Source organism: Leptodactylus fuscus, chromosome 1, assembly GCF_031893055.1.
Source record: "Leptodactylus fuscus isolate aLepFus1 chromosome 1, aLepFus1.hap2, whole genome shotgun sequence".
Lineage (NCBI taxonomy): Eukaryota > Metazoa > Chordata > Amphibia > Anura > Leptodactylidae > Leptodactylus > Leptodactylus fuscus.
In genome coordinates, this window is record NC_134265.1 from 35276996 (window position 1) to 35299410 (window position 22415).

The 22415-nt window shown below is 44.5% G+C and overlaps 5 non-coding genes across 5 annotated transcripts; all 5 read left to right on the top strand.

Annotated features, from left to right (window-relative positions):
* Positions 1-3866: 3866 nt before the first annotated feature.
* On the top strand, positions 3867-4030 carry LOC142190629 (U1 spliceosomal RNA). Its single transcript, XR_012714314.1, has one exon. It is a non-coding gene; the product is annotated as a U1 spliceosomal RNA (small nuclear RNA).
* Positions 4031-7893: 3863 nt separating this feature from the next.
* Positions 7894-8057, top strand: LOC142190630 (U1 spliceosomal RNA). The gene has a single exon (XR_012714315.1). It is a non-coding gene; the product is annotated as a U1 spliceosomal RNA (small nuclear RNA).
* Positions 8058-11924: 3867 nt separating this feature from the next.
* Positions 11925-12088, top strand: LOC142190631 (U1 spliceosomal RNA). Its single transcript, XR_012714316.1, has one exon. It is a non-coding gene; the product is annotated as a U1 spliceosomal RNA (small nuclear RNA).
* A 3866-nt stretch (positions 12089-15954) lies between these two features.
* On the top strand, positions 15955-16114 carry LOC142190731 (U1 spliceosomal RNA). Its single transcript, XR_012714411.1, has one exon. It is a non-coding gene; the product is annotated as a U1 spliceosomal RNA (small nuclear RNA).
* Positions 16115-19986: 3872 nt separating this feature from the next.
* LOC142190632 (U1 spliceosomal RNA) lies at positions 19987-20150 on the top strand. Its single transcript, XR_012714317.1, has one exon. It is a non-coding gene; the product is annotated as a U1 spliceosomal RNA (small nuclear RNA).
* Positions 20151-22415: the final 2265 nt, after the last annotated feature.

The following is a 22415-nucleotide window of genomic DNA, read 5'->3' on the forward strand; positions in this document are numbered from 1 at the left end:
ATTTTCTCTGGTTGAAAGACAGTGCTCGTTCCTTGCTTCCTCTCGCTTGCTAGTTTGTTGCTCGATGCTGCGTACCTGTGCAGTACACTCAGATGGTTAGACTATCGCAACCGGGTTGCTGGCAGAGAGGCACGCTGCTGCTGCCGCCGCTGCCACAGTGTAAGCAAAGCATTCCAGGTGGCCTTTGTCTCCCTCTAGTGGATGAGCGACAGTCCACTCATTCAGTCACACCGTTGGAACGTTAGAGTTTCAACTGTTATGGTGATGCAGCAAGTTCTCCGCTTCAGGCCTGAACCCGCCGCTTTCCATACCTGCCATTCATAGTTACATAGTAGATGAAGTTGGATAAAGACATGAGTCCATCAAGTCCAACCTATAGCCCTACAATCCCCTACAGTGTTGATCCAGGGGAAGGCAAAAACCCCCATGAGGCTCATGCCAATTGCCCTATTTCAGAGGAAAAAATTCCTTCCCGACTCCAAATCTGGCAGTCAGTATAAAACCCTGGATCAACGTGTCCTTAAAATCTAGAGACCATAACCCATTATATTTTTCTCTTCAAGAAAGGCATCCAGGCCCACTTTGAACTTGTTCAGTGAATCCGCCATCACCACTTCCTGGGGCAGAGACTTCCAGAGCCTCGCTGTTCTTACTGTGAAGAATCCCCTTCTATGTTTCTGGTGAAACCTTCTCTCCTCCATACGTAGTGGATGTCCTCTTGTCACTGTCACTGGCCTAGGAGTAAAAAGATCCTTAGAAAGTTCTTTGTATTGTCCCTTCATGTATTTGTACATTGTTATTAGATCTCCCCGTAGACGTCTTTTCTCTAAGCTGAATAACCCCAAGTTTGTTAATCTATCGTTGTACTCCAGTCCACCCATTCCCCTAATCATTTTGGTTGCCCGTCTTTGCACTTTTTCAAGTTCACGTATGTCTTTCTTGTATATCGGGGCCCAAAATTGTGCACAATATTCTAAGTGTGGCCGTACCAGTGATTTGTATAGAGGCATAACTATGTCCTTGTCATGAGAATCTAGACCTCTTTTGATGCATCCCATAATTTTATTTGCCTTGGCAGCAGCTGCCTGACACTGGTCATTAAAGGTAAGCTTGCTGTCCACCAAAATCCCTAAGTCTTTTTCATTGACAGTCTTACCCAGTAATTTACTATTTAGTACATAGTCATACATTTTATTACGTCGCCCAAAGTGCATTACTTTACATTTGTCAACATTAAACTTCATTTGCCAAGTCTCCGCCCATGCTTCCAGTTTCCTTAGATCCCCTTGTAATATTCTACTATCCTCCTCATTATTGATTACCCTACAAAGTTTAGTATCATCTGCAAATATAGACACCCTGCTTTGTAAACCCTCTACCAGGTCATTAATAAAGATGTTAAACAAGAGAGGACCTAATACTGACCCCTGCGGCACCCCACTGGTGACTGTGGCCCCGTCTGAATATTTACCATTAACAAGTACCCTCTGTTTCCTATCAGTGAGCCAGTTGCTAACCCAAATGCATATGTTTCCCCCCAGTCCCAACAATCTCATTTTGCATCCCAACCGTTTATCTGGAACAGTATCAAAAGCCTTTGAAAAGTCCAGGTACACCACGTCTACTGCATTAGCCATGTCCAGTCTTGAACTGACCTCCTCATAGAAGCTGATCAGATTAGTCTGACAGGACCGATTCCTCATAAACCCATGCTGATTGGGTGTTATAAGATTATTTACATTGAGATACCCCAGGATAGCATCTCTTAGAAAGCCCTCAAATATCTTTCCCACCACAGAAGTTAAACTTACTGGCCTATAGTTTCCAGGTTCCCTTTTACACCCCTTTTTGAAAATTGGCACCACATTTGCTATTCGCCAATCCTGTGGAACAGACCCAGTCATTACTGAATCCTTAAATATTAGATACAAGGGTCTATCTATGACCATGCTTAATTCCCTCAGAACTCGGGGGTGTATACCATCTGGACCGGGCGATTTCTCTATTTTAGTGTTTTGCAGGCGGCGCTGCACTTCTTCCTGGGTTAAGCAGGTGACATTTAATTGAGAGTTAACATTACCCCTAATCATGTTGCCGGCCAATGGATATTCTTGTGTAAACACTGTAGAGAAGAAGGCATTTAATACTTGTGCTCTTTCCTCATCCTCCTCCACCATTACACCCAGATTATTTTTGAGAGTGCCGACATTGTCAGTTTTTATTCTCTTATTATTTATGTAATTGAAGAATAATTTTGGATTACTTTTACTTTCCTTGGCAATTTTTCTCTCAGCCTCAATCTTCGCCTCCTTTATTTGTTTTTTGCACAATTTATTTTTCTCTGTTATAGTTTTTTAATGCTGTGTCGCTACTCTCTTGTTTTAGTACTTTAAATGCTTCCTTTTTATCCCTCATTGCATTCTGTACTGTTTTAGTTAGCCATATTGGTTTTCTATGATTTCTAGCCCGCTTATTCCCATAGGGTATGTGTTTTCTAGTGCTCTTATTTAGTATATTTTTGAAGATGTCCCATTTAGTTTGTGTTCCCGTCACGTTGAGGACATTGTCCCAGTTTATGCTGCTAGGCTCCTCTCTCAGCTGGTTAAAATTTGCCTTTCTGAAGTTTAGTGTTTTTGTACCCCCTCTAATGAACGTCTTCTTAATGTGTACAAGAAAACTTATTCTGTTATGGTCACTATTACCCAGATGTCCCCCAACCTCCACTTTTGATAGTGTGTCAGGTTCATTTGTTAAAATTAGGTCTAAAAGGGCCTGGCCTCTTGTTGGGTCCTGCACTAGTTGCGATAGGTAATTGTCTTTTATTACTGACAAGAACCTGCTCCCTTTGTTGGATCTGCAGGTTTCTGCCTCCCAGTTGATATCTGGGTAGTTGAAATCCCCCATAATAATGACTTTATTCTGCTTTGCGGCCTCATCTATTTGTTTTATTAGTACATTTTCAGCTTCTTCCATTATATTTGGAGATTTATAACAAACCCCTATCAGTATTTTATTATTTTTTGTTCCTCCCGTAATCTCCACCCATAAGGACTCCACATAATCATTTTCCTCCCAGATGTCCTCACGCAGGACTGGCTTAAGGCCGTTTTTTACGTATAAGCAAACCCCTCCCCCTTTCTTATTTGTACGCTCCTTTCTAAACATACTGTACCCTTGTTTATTTACAGCCCAGTCATAGCTAGAGTCCAGCCATGTCTCACTTACCCCCCACCATGTCATAATTGTCTTCCAACATCATCACTTCTAGTTCCTCCATCTTGTTAGTAAGACTTCGGGCATTCGTATGCATACATTTCATAGATTTATCTTCCCTACTCTTCCACTGCCTACTGACTGCTCTAACCCGACCCCCTGCTCCACCCCCAGTTTCAGTATCTAGCCCTCTTTCCATTTCTACACTATCTTGCCCTCTACATGTTACCCTCTCCCCCCAGTACCTAGTTTAAACACTCCTCCAACCGTCTAGCCATCTTCTCTTCTAATTCTAATGAGCCATCCCGGCTTAAGTAAACCAAAGGCACGCAGCTGCCTCGTGCCTGACTCTGCTGCCCAGCCGGAGCTCGGTTTCTGGAAGCCGCCACCCATTCGCCCCCTCCCCTTTCGTTTTATGCTAATGCCCTTGCTGCACTGCATCTTGGAAATGCCTAGCCGGGAACATTTGAATGCAGGCAGCGGGGTGTCGGGGCGAGGAATGGAGCGCAGCCTGTGCTACGGCCGCCTACCGAGGAAAACGCATGCGGTGTGGCATTGCACCATGCGGACCTCTGTTGGCCAAGGGCCAATGCCTCCCCAATGCGGCAGGGCTGCGGGGGAGGGGCGCTGGCCTAGCAGTCGGTGAATAACTCATACTTACCTGGCAGGGGAGATACCATGATCATGAAGGTGGTTCTCCCAGGGTGAGGCTCATCCATTGCACTCCGGGTGTGCTGACCCCTGCGATTTCCCCAAATGCGGGAAACTCGACTGCATAATTTGTGGTAGTGGGGGACTGCGTTCGCGCTTTCCCCTGATTTTCTCTGGTTGAAAGACAGTGCTCGTTCCTTGCTTCCTCTCGCTTGCTAGTTTGTTGCTCGATGCTGCGTACCTGTGCAGTACACTCAGATGGTTAGACTATCGCAACCGGGTTGCTGGCAGAGAGGCACGCTGCTGCCGCCGCTGCCACAGTGTAAGCAAAGCATTCCAGGTGGCCTTTGTCTCCCTCTAGTGGATGAGCGACAGTCCACTCATTCAGTCACACCGTTGGAACGTTAGAGTTTCAACTGTTATGGTGATGCAGCAAGTTCTCCGCTTCAGGCCTGAACCCGCCGCTTTCCATACCTGCCATTCATAGTTACATAGTAGATGAAGTTGGATAAAGACATGAGTCCATCAAGTCCAACCTATAGCCCTACAATCCCCTACAGTGTTGATCCAGGGGAAGGCAAAAACCCCCATGAGGCTCATGCCAATTGCCCTATTTCAGAGGAAAAAATTCCTTCCCGACTCCAAATCTGGCAGTCAGTATAAAACCCTGGATCAACGTGTCCTTAAAATCTAGAGACCATAACCCATTATATTTTTCTCTTCAAGAAAGGCATCCAGGCCCACTTTGAACTTGTTCAGTGAATCCGCCATCACCACTTCCTGGGGCAGAGACTTCCAGAGCCTCGCTGTTCTTACTGTGAAGAATCCCCTTCTATGTTTCTGGTGAAACCTTCTCTCCTCCATACGTAGTGGATGTCCTCTTGTCACTGTCACTGGCCTAGGAGTAAAAAGATCCTTAGAAAGTTCTTTGTATTGTCCCTTCATGTATTTGTACATTGTTATTAGATCTCCCCGTAGACGTCTTTTCTCTAAGCTGAATAACCCCAAGTTTGTTAATCTATCGTTGTACTCCAGTCCACCCATTCCCCTAATCATTTTGGTTGCCCGTCTTTGCACTTTTTCAAGTTCACGTATGTCTTTCTTGTATATCGGGGCCCAAAATTGTGCACAATATTCTAAGTGTGGCCGTACCAGTGATTTGTATAGAGGCATAACTATGTCCTTGTCATGAGAATCTAGACCTCTTTTGATGCATCCCATAATTTTATTTGCCTTGGCAGCAGCTGCCTGACACTGGTCATTAAAGGTAAGCTTGCTGTCCACCAAAATCCCTAAGTCTTTTTCATTGACAGTCTTACCCAGTAATTTACTATTTAGTACATAGTCATACATTTTATTACGTCGCCCAAAGTGCATTACTTTACATTTGTCAACATTAAACTTCATTTGCCAAGTCTCCGCCCATGCTTCCAGTTTCCTTAGATCCCCTTGTAATATTCTACTATCCTCCTCATTATTGATTACTCTACAAAGTTTAGTATCATCTGCAAATATAGACACCCTGCTTTGTAAACCCTCTACCAGGTCATTAATAAAGATGTTAAACAAGAGAGGACCTAATACTGACCCCTGCGGCACCCCACTGGTGACTGTGGCCCCGTCTGAATATTTACCATTAACAAGTACCCTCTGTTTCCTATCAGTGAGCCAGTTGCTAACCCAAATGCATATGTTTCCCCCCAGTCCCAACAATCTCATTTTGCATCCCAACCGTTTATCTGGAACAGTATCAAAAGCCTTTGAAAAGTCCAGGTACACCACGTCTACTGCATTAGCCATGTCCAGTCTTGAACTGACCTCCTCATAGAAGCTGATCAGATTAGTCTGACAGGACCGATTCCTCATAAACCCATGCTGATTGGGTGTTATAAGATTATTTACATTGAGATACCCCAGGATAGCATCTCTTAGAAAGCCCTCAAATATCTTTCCCACCACAGAAGTTAAACTTACTGGCCTATAGTTTCCAGGTTCCCTTTTACACCCCTTTTTGAAAATTGGCACCACATTTGCTATTCGCCAATCCTGTGGAACAGACCCAGTCATTACTGAATCCTTAAATATTAGATACAAGGGTCTATCTATGACCATGCTTAATTCCCTCAGAACTCGGGGGTGTATACCATCTGGACCGGGCGATTTCTCTATTTTAGTGTTTTGCAGGCGGCGCTGCACTTCTTCCTGGGTTAAGCAGGTGACATTTAATTGAGAGTTAACATTACCCCTAATCATGTTGCCGGCCAATGGATATTCTTGTGTAAACACTGTAGAGAAGAAGGCATTTAATACTTGTGCTCTTTCCTCATCCTCCTCCACCATTACACCCAGATTATTTTTGAGAGTGCCGACATTGTCAGTTTTTATTCTCTTATTATTTATGTAATTGAAGAATAATTTTGGATTACTTTTACTTTCCTTGGCAATTTTTCTCTCAGCCTCAATCTTCGCCTCCTTTATTTGTTTTTTGCACAATTTATTTTTCTCTGTTATAGTTTTTTAATGCTGTGTCGCTACTCTCTTGTTTTAGTACTTTAAATGCTTCCTTTTTATCCCTCATTGCATTCTGTACTGTTTTAGTTAGCCATATTGGTTTTCTATGATTTCTAGCCCGCTTATTCCCATAGGGTATGTGTTTTCTAGTGCTCTTATTTAGTATATTTTTGAAGATGTCCCATTTAGTTTGTGTTCCCGTCACGTTGAGGACATTGTCCCAGTTTATGCTGCTAGGCTCCTCTCTCAGCTGGTTAAAATTTGCCTTCCTGAAGTTTAGTGTTTTTGTACCCCCTCTAATGAACGTCTTCTTAATGTGTACAAGAAAACTTATTCTGTTATGGTCACTATTACCCAGATGTCCCCCAACCTCCACTTTTGATAGTGTGTCAGGTTCATTTGTTAAAATTAGGTCTAAAAGGGCCTGGCCTCTTGTTGGGTCCTGCACTAGTTGCGATAGGTAATTGTCTTTTATTACTGACAAGAACCTGCTCCCTTTGTTGGATCTGCAGGTTTCTGCCTCCCAGTTGATATCTGGGTAGTTGAAATCCCCCATAATAATGACTTTATTCTGCTTTGCGGCCTCATCTATTTGTTTTATTAGTACATTTTCAGCTTCTTCCATTATATTTGGAGATTTATAACAAACCCCTATCAGTATTTTATTATTTTTTGTTCCTCCCGTAATCTCCACCCATAAGGACTCCACATAATCATTTTCCTCCCAGATGTCCTCACGCAGGACTGGCTTAAGGCCGTTTTTTACGTATAAGCAAACCCCTCCCCCTTTCTTATTTGTACGCTCCTTTCTAAACATACTGTACCCTTGTTTATTTACAGCCCAGTCATAGCTAGAGTCCAGCCATGTCTCACTTACCCCCCACCATGTCATAATTGTCTTCCAACATCATCACTTCTAGTTCCTCCATCTTGTTAGTAAGACTTCGGGCATTCGTATGCATACATTTCATAGATTTATCTTCCCTACTCTTCCACTGCCTACTGACTGCTCTAACCTGACCCCCTGCTCCACCCCCAGTTTCAGTATCTAGCCCTCTTTCCATTTCTACACTATCTTGCCCTCTACATGTTACCCTCTCCCCCCAGTACCTAGTTTAAACACTCCTCCAACCGTCTAGCCATCTTCTCTTCTAATTCTAATGAGCCATCCCGGCTTAAGTAAACCAAAGGCACGCAGCTGCCTCGTGCCTGACTCTGCTGCCCAGCCGGAGCTCGGTTTCTGGAAGCCGCCACCCATTCGCCCCCTCCCCTTTCGTTTTATGCTAATGCCCTTGCTGCACTGCATCTTGGAAATGCCTAGCCGGGAACATTTGAATGCAGGCAGCGGGGTGTCGGGGCGAGGAATGGAGCGCAGCCTGTGCTACGGCCGCCTACCGAGGAAAACGCATGCGGTGTGGCATTGCACCATGCGGACCTCTGTTGGCCAAGGGCCAATGCCTCCCCAATGCGGCAGGGCTGCGGGGGAGGGGCGCTGGCCTAGCAGTCGGTGAATAACTCATACTTACCTGGCAGGGGAGATACCATGATCATGAAGGTGGTTCTCCCAGGGTGAGGCTCATCCATTGCACTCCGGGTGTGCTGACCCCTGCGATTTCCCCAAATGCGGGAAACTCGACTGCATAATTTGTGGTAGTGGGGGACTGCGTTCGCGCTTTCCCCTGATTTTCTCTGGTTGAAAGACAGTGCTCGTTCCTTGCTTCCTCTCGCTTGCTAGTTTGTTGCTCGATGCTGCGTACCTGTGCAGTACACTCAGATGGTTAGACTATCGCAACCGGGTTGCTGGCAGAGAGGCACGCTGCTGCTGCCGCCGCTGCCACAGTGTAAGCAAAGCATTCCAGGTGGCCTTTGTCTCCCTCTAGTGGATGAGCGACAGTCCACTCATTCAGTCACACCGTTGGAACGTTAGAGTTTCAACTGTTATGGTGATGCAGCAAGTTCTCCGCTTCAGGCCTGAACCCGCCGCTTTCCATACCTGCCATTCATAGTTACATAGTAGATGAAGTTGGATAAAGACATGAGTCCATCAAGTCCAACCTATAGCCCTACAATCCCCTACAGTGTTGATCCAGGGGAAGGCAAAAACCCCCATGAGGCTCATGCCAATTGCCCTATTTCAGAGGAAAAAATTCCTTCCCGACTCCAAATCTGGCAGTCAGTATAAAACCCTGGATCAACGTGTCCTTAAAATCTAGAGACCATAACCCATTATATTTTTCTCTTCAAGAAAGGCATCCAGGCCCACTTTGAACTTGTTCAGTGAATCCGCCATCACCACTTCCTGGGGCAGAGACTTCCAGAGCCTCGCTGTTCTTACTGTGAAGAATCCCCGTCTATGTTTCTGGTGAAACCTTCTCTCCTCCATACGTAGTGGATGTCCTCTTGTCACTGTCACTGGCCTAGGAGTAAAAAGATCCTTAGAAAGTTCTTTGTATTGTCCCTTCATGTATTTGTACATTGTTATTAGATCTCCCCGTAGACGTCTTTTCTCTAAGCTGAATAACCCCAAGTTTGTTAATCTATCGTTGTACTCCAGTCCACCCATTCCCCTAATCATTTTGGTTGCCCGTCTTTGCACTTTTTCAAGTTCACGTATGTCTTTCTTGTATATCGGGGCCCAAAATTGTGCACAATATTCTAAGTGTGGCCGTACCAGTGATTTGTATAGAGGCATAACTATGTCCTTGTCATGAGAATCTAGACCTCTTTTGATGCATCCCATAATTTTATTTGCCTTGGCAGCAGCTGCCTGACACTGGTCATTAAAGGTAAGCTTGCTGTCCACCAAAATCCCTAAGTCTTTTTCATTGACAGTCTTACCCAGTAATTTACTATTTAGTACATAGTCATACATTTTATTACGTCGCCCAAAGTGCATTACTTTACATTTGTCAACATTAAACTTCATTTGCCAAGTCTCCGCCCATGCTTCCAGTTTCCTTAGATCCCCTTGTAATATTCTACTATCCTCCTCATTATTGATTACCCTACAAAGTTTAGTATCATCTGCAAATATAGACACCCTGCTTTGTAAACCCTCTACCAGGTCATTAATAAAGATGTTAAACAAGAGAGGACCTAATACTGACCCCTGCGGCACCCCACTGGTGACTGTGGCCCCGTCTGAATATTTACCATTAACAAGTACCCTCTGTTTCCTATCAGTGAGCCAGTTGCTAACCCAAATGCATATGTTTCCCCCCCAGTCCCAACAATCTCATTTTGCATCCCAACCGTTTATCTGGAACAGTATCAAAAGCCTTTGAAAAGTCCAGGTACACCACGTCTACTGCATTAGCCATGTCCAGTCTTGAACTGACCTCCTCATAGAAGCTGATCAGATTAGTCTGACAGGACCGATTCCTCATAAACCCATGCTGATTGGGTGTTATAAGATTATTTACATTGAGATACCCCAGGATAGCATCTCTTAGAAAGCCCTCAAATATCTTTCCCACCACAGAAGTTAAACTTACTGGCCTATAGTTTCCAGGTTCCCTTTTACACCCCTTTTTGAAAATTGGCACCACATTTGCTATTCGCCAATCCTGTGGAACAGACCCAGTCATTACTGAATCCTTAAATATTAGATACAAGGGTCTATCTATGACCATGCTTAATTCCCTCAGAACTCGGGGGTGTATACCATCTGGACCGGGCGATTTCTCTATTTTAGTGTTTTGCAGGCGGCGCTGCACTTCTTCCTGGGTTAAGCAGGTGACATTTAATTGAGAGTTAACATTACCCCTAATCATGTTGCCGGCCAATGGATATTCTTGTGTAAACACTGTAGAGAAGAAGGCATTTAATACTTGTGCTCTTTCCTCATCCTCCTCCACCATTACACCCAGATTATTTTTGAGAGTGCCGACATTGTCAGTTTTTATTCTCTTATTATTTATGTAATTGAAGAATAATTTTGGATTACTTTTACTTTCCTTGGCAATTTTTCTCTCAGCCTCAATCTTCGCCTCCTTTATTTGTTTTTTGCACAATTTATTTTTCTCTGTTATAGTTTTTTAATGCTGTGTCGCTACTCTCTTGTTTTAGTACTTTAAATGCTTCCTTTTTATCCCTCATTGCATTCTGTACTGTTTTAGTTAGCCATATTGGTTTTCTATGATTTCTAGCCCGCTTATTCCCATAGGGTATGTGTTTTCTAGTGCTCTTATTTAGTATATTTTTGAAGATGTCCCATTTAGTTTGTGTTCCCGTCACGTTGAGGACATTGTCCCAGTTTATGCTGCTAGGCTCCTCTCTCAGCTGGTTAAAATTTGCCTTCCTGAAGTTTAGTGTTTTTGTACCCCCTCTAATGAACGTCTTCTTAATGTGTACAAGAAAACTTATTCTGTTATGGTCACTATTACCCAGATGTCCCCCAACCTCCACTTTTGATAGTGTGTCAGGTTCATTTGTTAAAATTAGGTCTAAAAGGGCCTGGCCTCTTGTTGGGTCCTGCACTAGTTGCGATAGGTAATTGTCTTTTATTACTGACAAGAACCTGCTCCCTTTGTTGGATCTGCAGGTTTCTGCCTCCCAGTTGATATCTGGGTAGTTGAAATCCCCCATAATAATGACTTTATTCTGCTTTGCGGCCTCATCTATTTGTTTTATTAGTACATTTTCAGCTTCTTCCATTATATTTGGAGATTTATAACAAACCCCTATCAGTATTTTATTATTTTTTGTTCCTCCCGTAATCTCCACCCATAAGGACTCCACATAATCATTTTCCTCCCAGATGTCCTCACGCAGGACTGGCTTAAGGCCGTTTTTTACGTATAAGCAAACCCCTCCCCCTTTCTTATTTGTACGCTCCTTTCTAAACATACTGTACCCTTGTTTATTTACAGCCCAGTCATAGCTAGAGTCCAGCCATGTCTCACTTACCCCCCACCATGTCATAATTGTCTTCCAACATCATCACTTCTAGTTCCTCCATCTTGTTAGTAAGACTTCGGGCATTCGTATGCATACATTTCATAGATTTATCTTCCCTACTCTTCCACTGCCTACTGACTGCTCTAACCCGACCCCCTGCTCCACCCCCAGTTTCAGTATCTAGCCCTCTTTCCATTTCTACACTATCTTGCCCTCTACATGTTACCCTCTCCCCCCAGTACCTAGTTTAAACACTCCTCCAACCGTCTAGCCATCTTCTCTTCTAATTCTAATGAGCCATCCCGGCTTAAGTAAACCAAAGGCACGCAGCTGCCTCGTGCCTGACTCTGCTGCCCAGCCGGAGCTCGGTTTCTGGAAGCCGCCACCCATTCGCCCCCTCCCCTTTCGTTTTATGCTAATGCCCTTGCTGCACTGCATCTTGGAAATGCCTAGCCGGGAACATTTGAATGCAGGCAGCGGGGTGTCGGGGCGAGGAATGGAGCGCAGCCTGTGCTACGGCCGCCTACCGAGGAAAACGCATGCGGTGTGGCATTGCACCATGCGGACCTCTGTTGGCCAAGGGCCAATGCCTCCCCAATGCGGCAGGGCTGCGGGGGAGGGGCGCTGGCCTAGCAGTCGGTGAATAACTCATACTTACCTGGCAGGGGAGATACCATGATCATGAAGGTGGTTCTCCCAGGGTGAGGCTCATCCATTGCACTCCGGGTGTGCTGACCCCTGCGATTTCCCCAAATGCGGGAAACTCGACTGCATAATTTGTGGTAGTGGGGGACTGCGTTCGCGCTTTCCCCTGATTTTCTCTGGTTGAAAGACAGTGCTCGTTCCTTGCTTCCTCTCGCTTGCTAGTTTGTTGCTCGATGCTGCGTACCTGTGCAGTACACTCAGATGGTTAGACTATCGCAACCGGGTTGCTGGCAGAGAGGCACGCTGCTGCTGCCGCCGCTGCCACAGTGTAAGCAAAGCATTCCAGGTGGCCTTTGTCTCCCTCTAGTGGATGAGCGACAGTCCACTCATTCAGTCACACCGTTGGAACGTTAGAGTTTCAACTGTTATGGTGATGCAGCAAGTTCTCCGCTTCAGGCCTGAACCCGCCGCTTTCCATACCTGCCATTCATAGTTACATAGTAGATGAAGTTGGATAAAGACATGAGTCCATCAAGTCCAACCTATAGCCCTACAATCCCCTACAGTGTTGATCCAGGGGAAGGCAAAAACCCCCATGAGGCTCATGCCAATTGCCCTATTTCAGAGGAAAAAATTCCTTCCCGACTCCAAATCTGGCAGTCAGTATAAAACCCTGGATCAACGTGTCCTTAAAATCTAGAGACCATAACCCATTATATTTTTCTCTTCAAGAAAGGCATCCAGGCCCACTTTGAACTTGTTCAGTGAATCCGCCATCACCACTTCCTGGGGCAGAGACTTCCAGAGCCTCGCTGTTCTTACTGTGAAGAATCCCCGTCTATGTTTCTGGTGAAACCTTCTCTCCTCCATACGTAGTGGATGTCCTCTTGTCACTGTCACTGGCCTAGGAGTAAAAAGATCCTTAGAAAGTTCTTTGTATTGTCCCTTCATGTATTTGTACATTGTTATTAGATCTCCCCGTAGACGTCTTTTCTCTAAGCTGAATAACCCCAAGTTTGTTAATCTATCGTTGTACTCCAGTCCACCCATTCCCCTAATCATTTTGGTTGCCCGTCTTTGCACTTTTTCAAGTTCACGTATGTCTTTCTTGTATATCGGGGCCCAAAATTGTGCACAATATTCTAAGTGTGGCCGTACCAGTGATTTGTATAGAGGCATAACTATGTCCTTGTCATGAGAATCTAGACCTCTTTTGATGCATCCCATAATTTTATTTGCCTTGGCAGCAGCTGCCTGACACTGGTCATTAAAGGTAAGCTTGCTGTCCACCAAAATCCCTAAGTCTTTTTCATTGACAGTCTTACCCAGTAATTTACTATTTAGTACATAGTCATACATTTTATTACGTCGCCCAAAGTGCATTACTTTACATTTGTCAACATTAAACTTCATTTGCCAAGTCTCCGCCCATGCTTCCAGTTTCCTTAGATCCCCTTGTAATATTCTACTATCCTCCTCATTATTGATTACCCTACAAAGTTTAGTATCATCTGCAAATATAGACACCCTGCTTTGTAAACCCTCTACCAGGTCATTAATAAAGATGTTAAACAAGAGAGGACCTAATACTGACCCCTGCGGCACCCCACTGGTGACTGTGGCCCCGTCTGAATATTTACCATTAACAAGTACCCTCTGTTTCCTATCAGTGAGCCAGTTGCTAACCCAAATGCATATGTTTCCCCCCAGTCCCAACAATCTCATTTTGCATCCCAACCGTTTATCTGGAACAGTATCAAAAGCCTTTGAAAAGTCCAGGTACACCACGTCTACTGCATTAGCCATGTCCAGTCTTGAACTGACCTCCTCATAGAAGCTGATCAGATTAGTCTGACAGGACCGATTCCTCATAAACCCATGCTGATTGGGTGTTATAAGATTATTTACATTGAGATACCCCAGGATAGCATCTCTTAGAAAGCCCTCAAATATCTTTCCCACCACAGAAGTTAAACTTACTGGCCTATAGTTTCCAGGTTCCCTTTTACACCCCTTTTTGAAAATTGGCACCACATTTGCTATTCGCCAATCCTGTGGAACAGACCCAGTCATTACTGAATCCTTAAATATTAGATACAAGGGTCTATCTATGACCATGCTTAATTCCCTCAGAACTCGGGGGTGTATACCATCTGGACCGGGCGATTTCTCTATTTTAGTGTTTTGCAGGCGGCGCTGCACTTCTTCCTGGGTTAAGCAGGTGACATTTAATTGAGAGTTAACATTACCCCTAATCATGTTGCCGGCCAATGGATATTCTTGTGTAAACACTGTAGAGAAGAAGGCATTTAATACTTGTGCTCTTTCCTCATCCTCCTCCACCATTACACCCAGATTATTTTTGAGAGTGCCGACATTGTCAGTTTTTATTCTCTTATTATTTATGTAATTGAAGAATAATTTTGGATTACTTTTACTTTCCTTGGCAATTTTTCTCTCAGCCTCAATCTTCGCCTCCTTTATTTGTTTTTTGCACAATTTATTTTTCTCTGTTATAGTTTTTTAATGCTGTGTCGCTACTCTCTTGTTTTAGTACTTTAAATGCTTCCTTTTTATCCCTCATTGCATTCTGTACTGTTTTAGTTAGCCATATTGGTTTTCTATGATTTCTAGCCCGCTTATTCCCATAGGGTATGTGTTTTCTAGTGCTCTTATTTAGTATATTTTTGAAGATGTCCCATTTAGTTTGTGTTCCCGTCACGTTGAGGACATTGTCCCAGTTTATGCTGCTAGGCTCCTCTCTCAGCTGGTTAAAATTTGCCTTCCTGAAGTTTAGTGTTTTTGTACCCCCTCTAATGAACGTCTTCTTAATGTGTACAAGAAAACTTATTCTGTTATGGTCACTATTACCCAGATGTCCCCCAACCTCCACTTTTGATAGTGTGTCAGGTTCATTTGTTAAAATTAGGTCTAAAAGGGCCTGGCCTCTTGTTGGGTCCTGCACTAGTTGCGATAGGTAATTGTCTTTTATTACTGACAAGAACCTGCTCCCTTTGTTGGATCTGCAGGTTTCTGCCTCCCAGTTGATATCTGGGTAGTTGAAATCCCCCATAATAATGACTTTATTCTGCTTTGCGGCCTCATCTATTTGTTTTATTAGTACATTTTCAGCTTCTTCCATTATATTTGGAGATTTATAACAAACCCCTATCAGTATTTTATTATTTTTTGTTCCTCCCGTAATCTCCACCCATAAGGACTCCACATAATCATTTTCCTCCCAGATGTCCTCACGCAGGACTGGCTTAAGGCCGTTTTTTACGTATAAGCAAACCCCTCCCCCTTTCTTATTTGTACGCTCCTTTCTAAACATACTGTACCCTTGTTTATTTACAGCCCAGTCATAGCTAGAGTCCAGCCATGTCTCACTTACCCCCCACCATGTCATAATTGTCTTCCAACATCATCACTTCTAGTTCCTCCATCTTGTTAGTAAGACTTCGGGCATTCGTATGCATACATTTCATAGATTTATCTTCCCTACTCTTCCACTGCCTACTGACTGCTCTAACCCGACCCCCTGCTCCACCCCCAGTTTCAGTATCTAGCCCTCTTTCCATTTCTACACTATCTTGCCCTCTACATGTTACCCTCTCCCCCCAGTACCTAGTTTAAACACTCCTCCAACCGTCTAGCCATCTTCTCTTCTAATTCTAATGAGCCATCCCGGCTTAAGTAAACCAAAGGCACGCAGCTGCCTCGTGCCTGACTCTGCTGCCCAGCCGGAGCTCGGTTTCTGGAAGCCGCCACCCATTCGCCCCCTCCCCTTTCGTTTTATGCTAATGCCCTTGCTGCACTGCATCTTGGAAATGCCTAGCCGGGAACATTTGAATGCAGGCAGCGGGGTGTCGGGGCGAGGAATGGAGCGCAGCCTGTGCTACGGCCGCCTACCGAGGAAAACGCATGCGGTGTGGCATTGCACCATGCGGACCTCTGTTGGCCAAGGGCCAATGCCTCCCCAATGCGGCAGGGCTGCGGGGGAGGGGCGCTGGCCTAGCAGTCGGTGAATAACTCATACTTACCTGGCAGGGGAGATACCATGATCATGAAGGTGGTTCTCCCAGGGTGAGGCTCATCCATTGCACTCCGGGTGTGCTGATTCTAATGACCCAAATGTGGGAAACTCGACTGCATAATTTGTGGTAGTGGGGGACTGCGTTCGCGCTTTCCCCTGATTTTCTCTGGTTGAAAGACAGTGCTCGTTCCTTGCTTCCTCTCGCTTGCTAGTTTGTTGCTCGATGCTGCGTACCTGTGCAGTACACTCAGATGGTTAGACTATCGCAACCGGGTTGCTGGCAGAGAGGCACGCTGCTGCTGCTGCTGCCGCCGCTGCCACAGTGTAAGCAAAGCATTCCAGGTGGCCTTTGTCTCCCTCTAGTGGATGAGCGACAGTCCACTCATTCAGTCACACCGTTGGAACGTTAGAGTTTCAACTGTTATGGTGATGCAGCAAGTTCTCCGCTTCAGGCCTGAACCCGCCGCTTTCCATACCTGCCATTCATAGTTACATAGTAGATGAAGTTGGATAAAGACATGAGTCCATCAAGTCCAACCTATAGCCCTACAATCCCCTACAGTGTTGATCCAGGGGAAGGCAAAAACCCCCATGAGGCTCATGCCAATTGCCCTATTTCAGAGGAAAAAATTCCTTCCCGACTCCAAATCTGGCAGTCAGTATAAAACCCTGGATCAACGTGTCCTTAAAATCTAGAGACCATAACCCATTATATTTTTCTCTTCAAGAAAGGCATCCAGGCCCACTTTGAACTTGTTCAGTGAATCCGCCATCACCACTTCCTGGGGCAGAGACTTCCAGAGCCTCGCTGTTCTTACTGTGAAGAATCCCCGTCTATGTTTCTGGTGAAACCTTCTCTCCTCCATACGTAGTGGATGTCCTCTTGTCACTGTCACTGGCCTAGGAGTAAAAAGATCCTTAGAAAGTTCTTTGTATTGTCCCTTCATGTATTTGTACATTGTTATTAGATCTCCCCGTAGACGTCTTTTCTCTAAGCTGAATAACCCCAAGTTTGTTAATCTATCGTTGTACTCCAGTCCACCCATTCCCCTAATCATTTTGGTTGCCCGTCTTTGCACTTTTTCAAGTTCACGTATGTCTTTCTTGTATATCGGGGCCCAAAATTGTGCACAATATTCTAAGTGTGGCCGTACCAGTGATTTGTATAGAGGCATAACTATGTCCTTGTCATGAGAATCTAGACCTCTTTTGATGCATCCCATAATTTTATTTGCCTTGGCAGCAGCTGCCTGACACTGGTCATTAAAGGTAAGCTTGCTGTCCACCAAAATCCCTAAGTCTTTTTCATTGACAGTCTTACCCAGTAATTTACTATTTAGTACATAGTCATACATTTTATTACGTCGCCCAAAGTGCATTACTTTACATTTGTCAACATTAAACTTCATTTGCCAAGTCTCCGCCCATGCTTCCAGTTTCCTTAGATCCCCTTGTAATATTCTACTATCCTCCTCATTATTGATTACCCTACAAAGTTTAGTATCATCTGCAAATATAGACACCCTGCTTTGTAAACCCTCTACCAGGTCATTAATAAAGATGTTAAACAAGAGAGGACCTAATACTGACCCCTGCGGCACCCCACTGGTGACTGTGGCCCCGTCTGAATATTTACCATTAACAAGTACCCTCTGTTTCCTATCAGTGAGCCAGTTGCTAACCCAAATGCATATGTTTCCCCCCAGTCCCAACAATCTCATTTTGCATCCCAACCGTTTATCTGGAACAGTATCAAAAGCCTTTGAAAAGTCCAGGTACACCACGTCTACTGCATTAGCCATGTCCAGTCTTGAACTGACCTCCTCATAGAAGCTGATCAGATTAGTCTGACAGGACCGATTCCTCATAAACCCATGCTGATTGGGTGTTATAAGATTATTTACATTGAGATACCCCAGGATAGCATCTCTTAGAAAGCCCTCAAATATCTTTCCCACCACAGAAGTTAAACTTACTGGCCTATAGTTTCCAGGTTCCCTTTTACACCCCTTTTTGAAAATTGGCACCACATTTGCTATTCGCCAATCCTGTGGAACAGACCCAGTCATTACTGAATCCTTAAATATTAGATACAAGGGTCTATCTATGACCATGCTTAATTCCCTCAGAACTCGGGGGTGTATACCATCTGGACCGGGCGATTTCTCTATTTTAGTGTTTTGCAGGCGGCGCTGCACTTCTTCCTGGGTTAAGCAGGTGACATTTAATTGAGAGTTAACATTACCCCTAATCATGTTGCCGGCCAATGGATATTCTTGTGTAAACACTGTAGAGAAGAAGGCATTTAATACTTGTGCTCTTTCCTCATCCTCCTCCACCATTACACCCAGATTATTTTTGAGAGTGCCGACATTGTCAGTTTTTATTCTCTTATTATTTATGTAATTGAAGAATAATTTTGGATTACTTTTACTTTCCTTGGCAATTTTTCTCTCAGCCTCAATCTTCGCCTCCTTTATTTGTTTTTTGCACAATTTATTTTTCTCTGTTATAGTTTTTTAATGCTGTGTCGCTACTCTCTTGTTTTAGTACTTTAAATGCTTCCTTTTTATCCCTCATTGCATTCTGTACTGTTTTAGTTAGCCATATTGGTTTTCTATGATTTCTAGCCCGCTTATTCCCATAGGGTATGTGTTTTCTAGTGCTCTTATTTAGTATATTTTTGAAGATGTCCCATTTAGTTTGTGTTCCCGTCACGTTGAGGACATTGTCCCAGTTTATGCTGCTAGGCTCCTCTCTCAGCTGGTTAAAATTTGCCTTCCTGAAGTTTAGTGTTTTTGTACCCCCTCTAATGAACGTCTTCTTAATGTGTACAAGAAAACTTATTCTGTTATGGTCACTATTACCCAGATGTCCCCCAACCTCCACTTTTGATAGTGTGTCAGGTTCATTTGTTAAAATTAGGTCTAAAAGGGCCTGGCCTCTTGTTGGGTCCTGCACTAGTTGCGATAGGTAATTGTCTTTTATTACTGACAAGAACCTGCTCCCTTTGTTGGATCTGCAGGTTTCTGCCTCCCAGTTGATATCTGGGTAGTTGAAATCCCCCATAATAATGACTTTATTCTGCTTTGCGGCCTCATCTATTTGTTTTATTAGTACATTTTCAGCTTCTTCCATTATATTTGGAGATTTATAACAAACCCCTATCAGTATTTTATTATTTTTTGTTCCTCCCGTAATCTCCACCCATAAGGACTCCACATAATCATTTTCCTCCCAGATGTCCTCACGCAGGACTGGCTTAAGGCCGTTTTTTACGTATAAGCAAACCCCTCCCCCTTTCTTATTTGTACGCTCCTTTCTAAACATACTGTACCCTTGTTTATTTACAGCCCAGTCATAGCTAGAGTCCAGCCATGTCTCACTTACCCCCCACCATGTCATAATTGTCTTCCAACATCATCACTTCTAGTTCCTCCATCTTGTTAGTAAGACTTCGGGCATTCGTATGCATACATTTCATAGATTTATCTTCCCTACTCTTCCACTGCCTACTGACTGCTCTAACCCGACCCCCTGCTCCACCCCCAGTTTCAGTATCTAGCCCTCTTTCCATTTCTACACTATCTTGCCCTCTACATGTTACCCTCTCCCCCCAGTACCTAGTTTAAACACTCCTCCAACCGTCTAGCCATCTTCTCTTCTAATTCTAATGAGCCATCCCGGCTTAAGTAAACCAAAGGCACGCAGCTGCCTCGTGCCTGACTCTGCTGCCCAGCCGGAGCTCGGTTTCTGGAAGCCGCCACCCATTCGCCCCCTCCCCTTTCGTTTTATGCTAATGCCCTTGCTGCACTGCATCTTGGAAATGCCTAGCCGGGAACATTTGAATGCAGGCAGCGGGGTGTCGGGGCGAGGAATGGAGCGCAGCCTGTGCTACGGCCGCCTACCGAGGAAAACGCATGCGGTGTGGCATTGCACCATGCGGACCTCTGTTGGCCAAGGGCCAATGCCTCCCCAATGCGGCAGGGCTGCGGGGGAGGGGCGCTGGCCTAGCAGTCGGTGAATAACTCATACTTACCTGGCAGGGGAGATACCATGATCATGAAGGTGGTTCTCCCAGGGTGAGGCTCATCCATTGCACTCCGGGTGTGCTGACCCCTGCGATTTCCCCAAATGCGGGAAACTCGACTGCATAATTTGTGGTAGTGGGGGACTGCGTTCGCGCTTTCCCCTGATTTTCTCTGGTTGAAAGACAGTGCTCGTTCCTTGCTTCCTCTCGCTTGCTAGTTTGTTGCTCGATGCTGCGTACCTGTGCAGTACACTCAGATGGTTAGACTATCGCAACCGGGTTGCTGGCAGAGAGGCACGCTGCTGCCGCCGCTGCCACAGTGTAAGCAAAGCATTCCAGGTGGCCTTTGTCTCCCTCTAGTGGATGAGCGACAGTCCACTCATTCAGTCACACCGTTGGAACGTTAGAGTTTCAACTGTTATGGTGATGCAGCAAGTTCTCCGCTTCAGGCCTGAACCCGCCGCTTTCCATACCTGCCATTCATAGTTACATAGTAGATGAAGTTGGATAAAGACATGAGTCCATCAAGTCCAACCTATAGCCCTACAATCCCCTACAGTGTTGATCCAGGGGAAGGCAAAAACCCCCATGAGGCTCATGCCAATTGCCCTATTTCAGAGGAAAAAATTCCTTCCCGACTCCAAATCTGGCAGTCAGTATAAAACCCTGGATCAACGTGTCCTTAAAATCTAGAGACCATAACCCATTATATTTTTCTCTTCAAGAAAGGCATCCAGGCCCACTTTGAACTTGTTCAGTGAATCCGCCATCACCACTTCCTGGGGCAGAGACTTCCAGAGCCTCGCTGTTCTTACTGTGAAGAATCCCCTTCTATGTTTCTGGTGAAACCTTCTCTCCTCCATACGTAGTGGATGTCCTCTTGTCACTGTCACTGGCCTAGGAGTAAAAAGATCCTTAGAAAGTTCTTTGTATTGTCCCTTCATGTATTTGTACATTGTTATTAGATCTCCCCGTAGACGTCTTTTCTCTAAGCTGAATAACCCCAAGTTTGTTAATCTATCGTTGTACTCCAGTCCACCCATTCCCCTAATCATTTTGGTTGCCCGTCTTTGCACTTTTTCAAGTTCACGTATGTCTTTCTTGTATATCGGGGCCCAAAATTGTGCACAATATTCTAAGTGTGGCCGTACCAGTGATTTGTATAGAGGCATAACTATGTCCTTGTCATGAGAATCTAGACCTCTTTTGATGCATCCCATAATTTTATTTGCCTTGGCAGCAGCTGCCTGACACTGGTCATTAAAGGTAAGCTTGCTGTCCACCAAAATCCCTAAGTCTTTTTCATTGACAGTCTTACCCAGTAATTTACTATTTAGTACATAGTCATACATTTTATTACGTCGCCCAAAGTGCATTACTTTACATTTGTCAACATTAAACTTCATTTGCCAAGTCTCCGCCCATGCTTCCAGTTTCCTTAGATCCCCTTGTAATATTCTACTATCCTCCTCATTATTGATTACCCTACAAAGTTTAGTATCATCTGCAAATATAGACACCCTGCTTTGTAAACCCTCTACCAGGTCATTAATAAAGATGTTAAACAAGAGAGGACCTAATACTGACCCCTGCGGCACCCCACTGGTGACTGTGGCCCCGTCTGAATATTTACCATTAACAAGTACCCTCTGTTTCCTATCAGTGAGCCAGTTGCTAACCCAAATGCATATGTTTCCCCCCAGTCCCAACAATCTCATTTTGCATCCCAACCGTTTATCTGGAACAGTATCAAAAGCCTTTGAAAAGTCGGGGTACACCACGTCTACTGCATTAGCCATGTCCAGTCTTGAACTGACCTCCTCATAGAAGCTGATCAGATTAGTCTGACAGGACCGATTCCTCATAAACCCATGCTGATTGGGTGTTATAAGATTATTTACATTGAGATACCCCAGGATAGCATCTCTTAGAAAGCCCTCAAATATCTTTCCCACCACAGAAGTTAAACTTACTGGCCTATAGTTTCCAGGTTCCCTTTTACACCCCTTTTTGAAAATTGGCACCACATTTGCTATTCGCCAATCCTGTGGAACAGACCCAGTCATTACTGAATCCTTAAATATTAGATACAAGGGTCTATCTATGACCATGCTTAATTCCCTCAGAACTCGGGGGTGTATACCATCTGGACCGGGCGATTTCTCTATTTTAGTGTTTTGCAGGCGGCGCTGCACTTCTTCCTGGGTTAAGCAGGTGACATTTAATTGAGAGTTAACATTACCCCTAATCATGTTGCCGGCCAATGGATATTCTTGTGTAAACACTGTAGAGAAGAAGGCATTTAATACTTGTGCTCTTTCCTCATCCTCCTCCACCATTACACCCAGATTATTTTTGAGAGTGCCGACATTGTCAGTTTTTATTCTCTTATTATTTATGTAATTGAAGAATAATTTTGGATTACTTTTA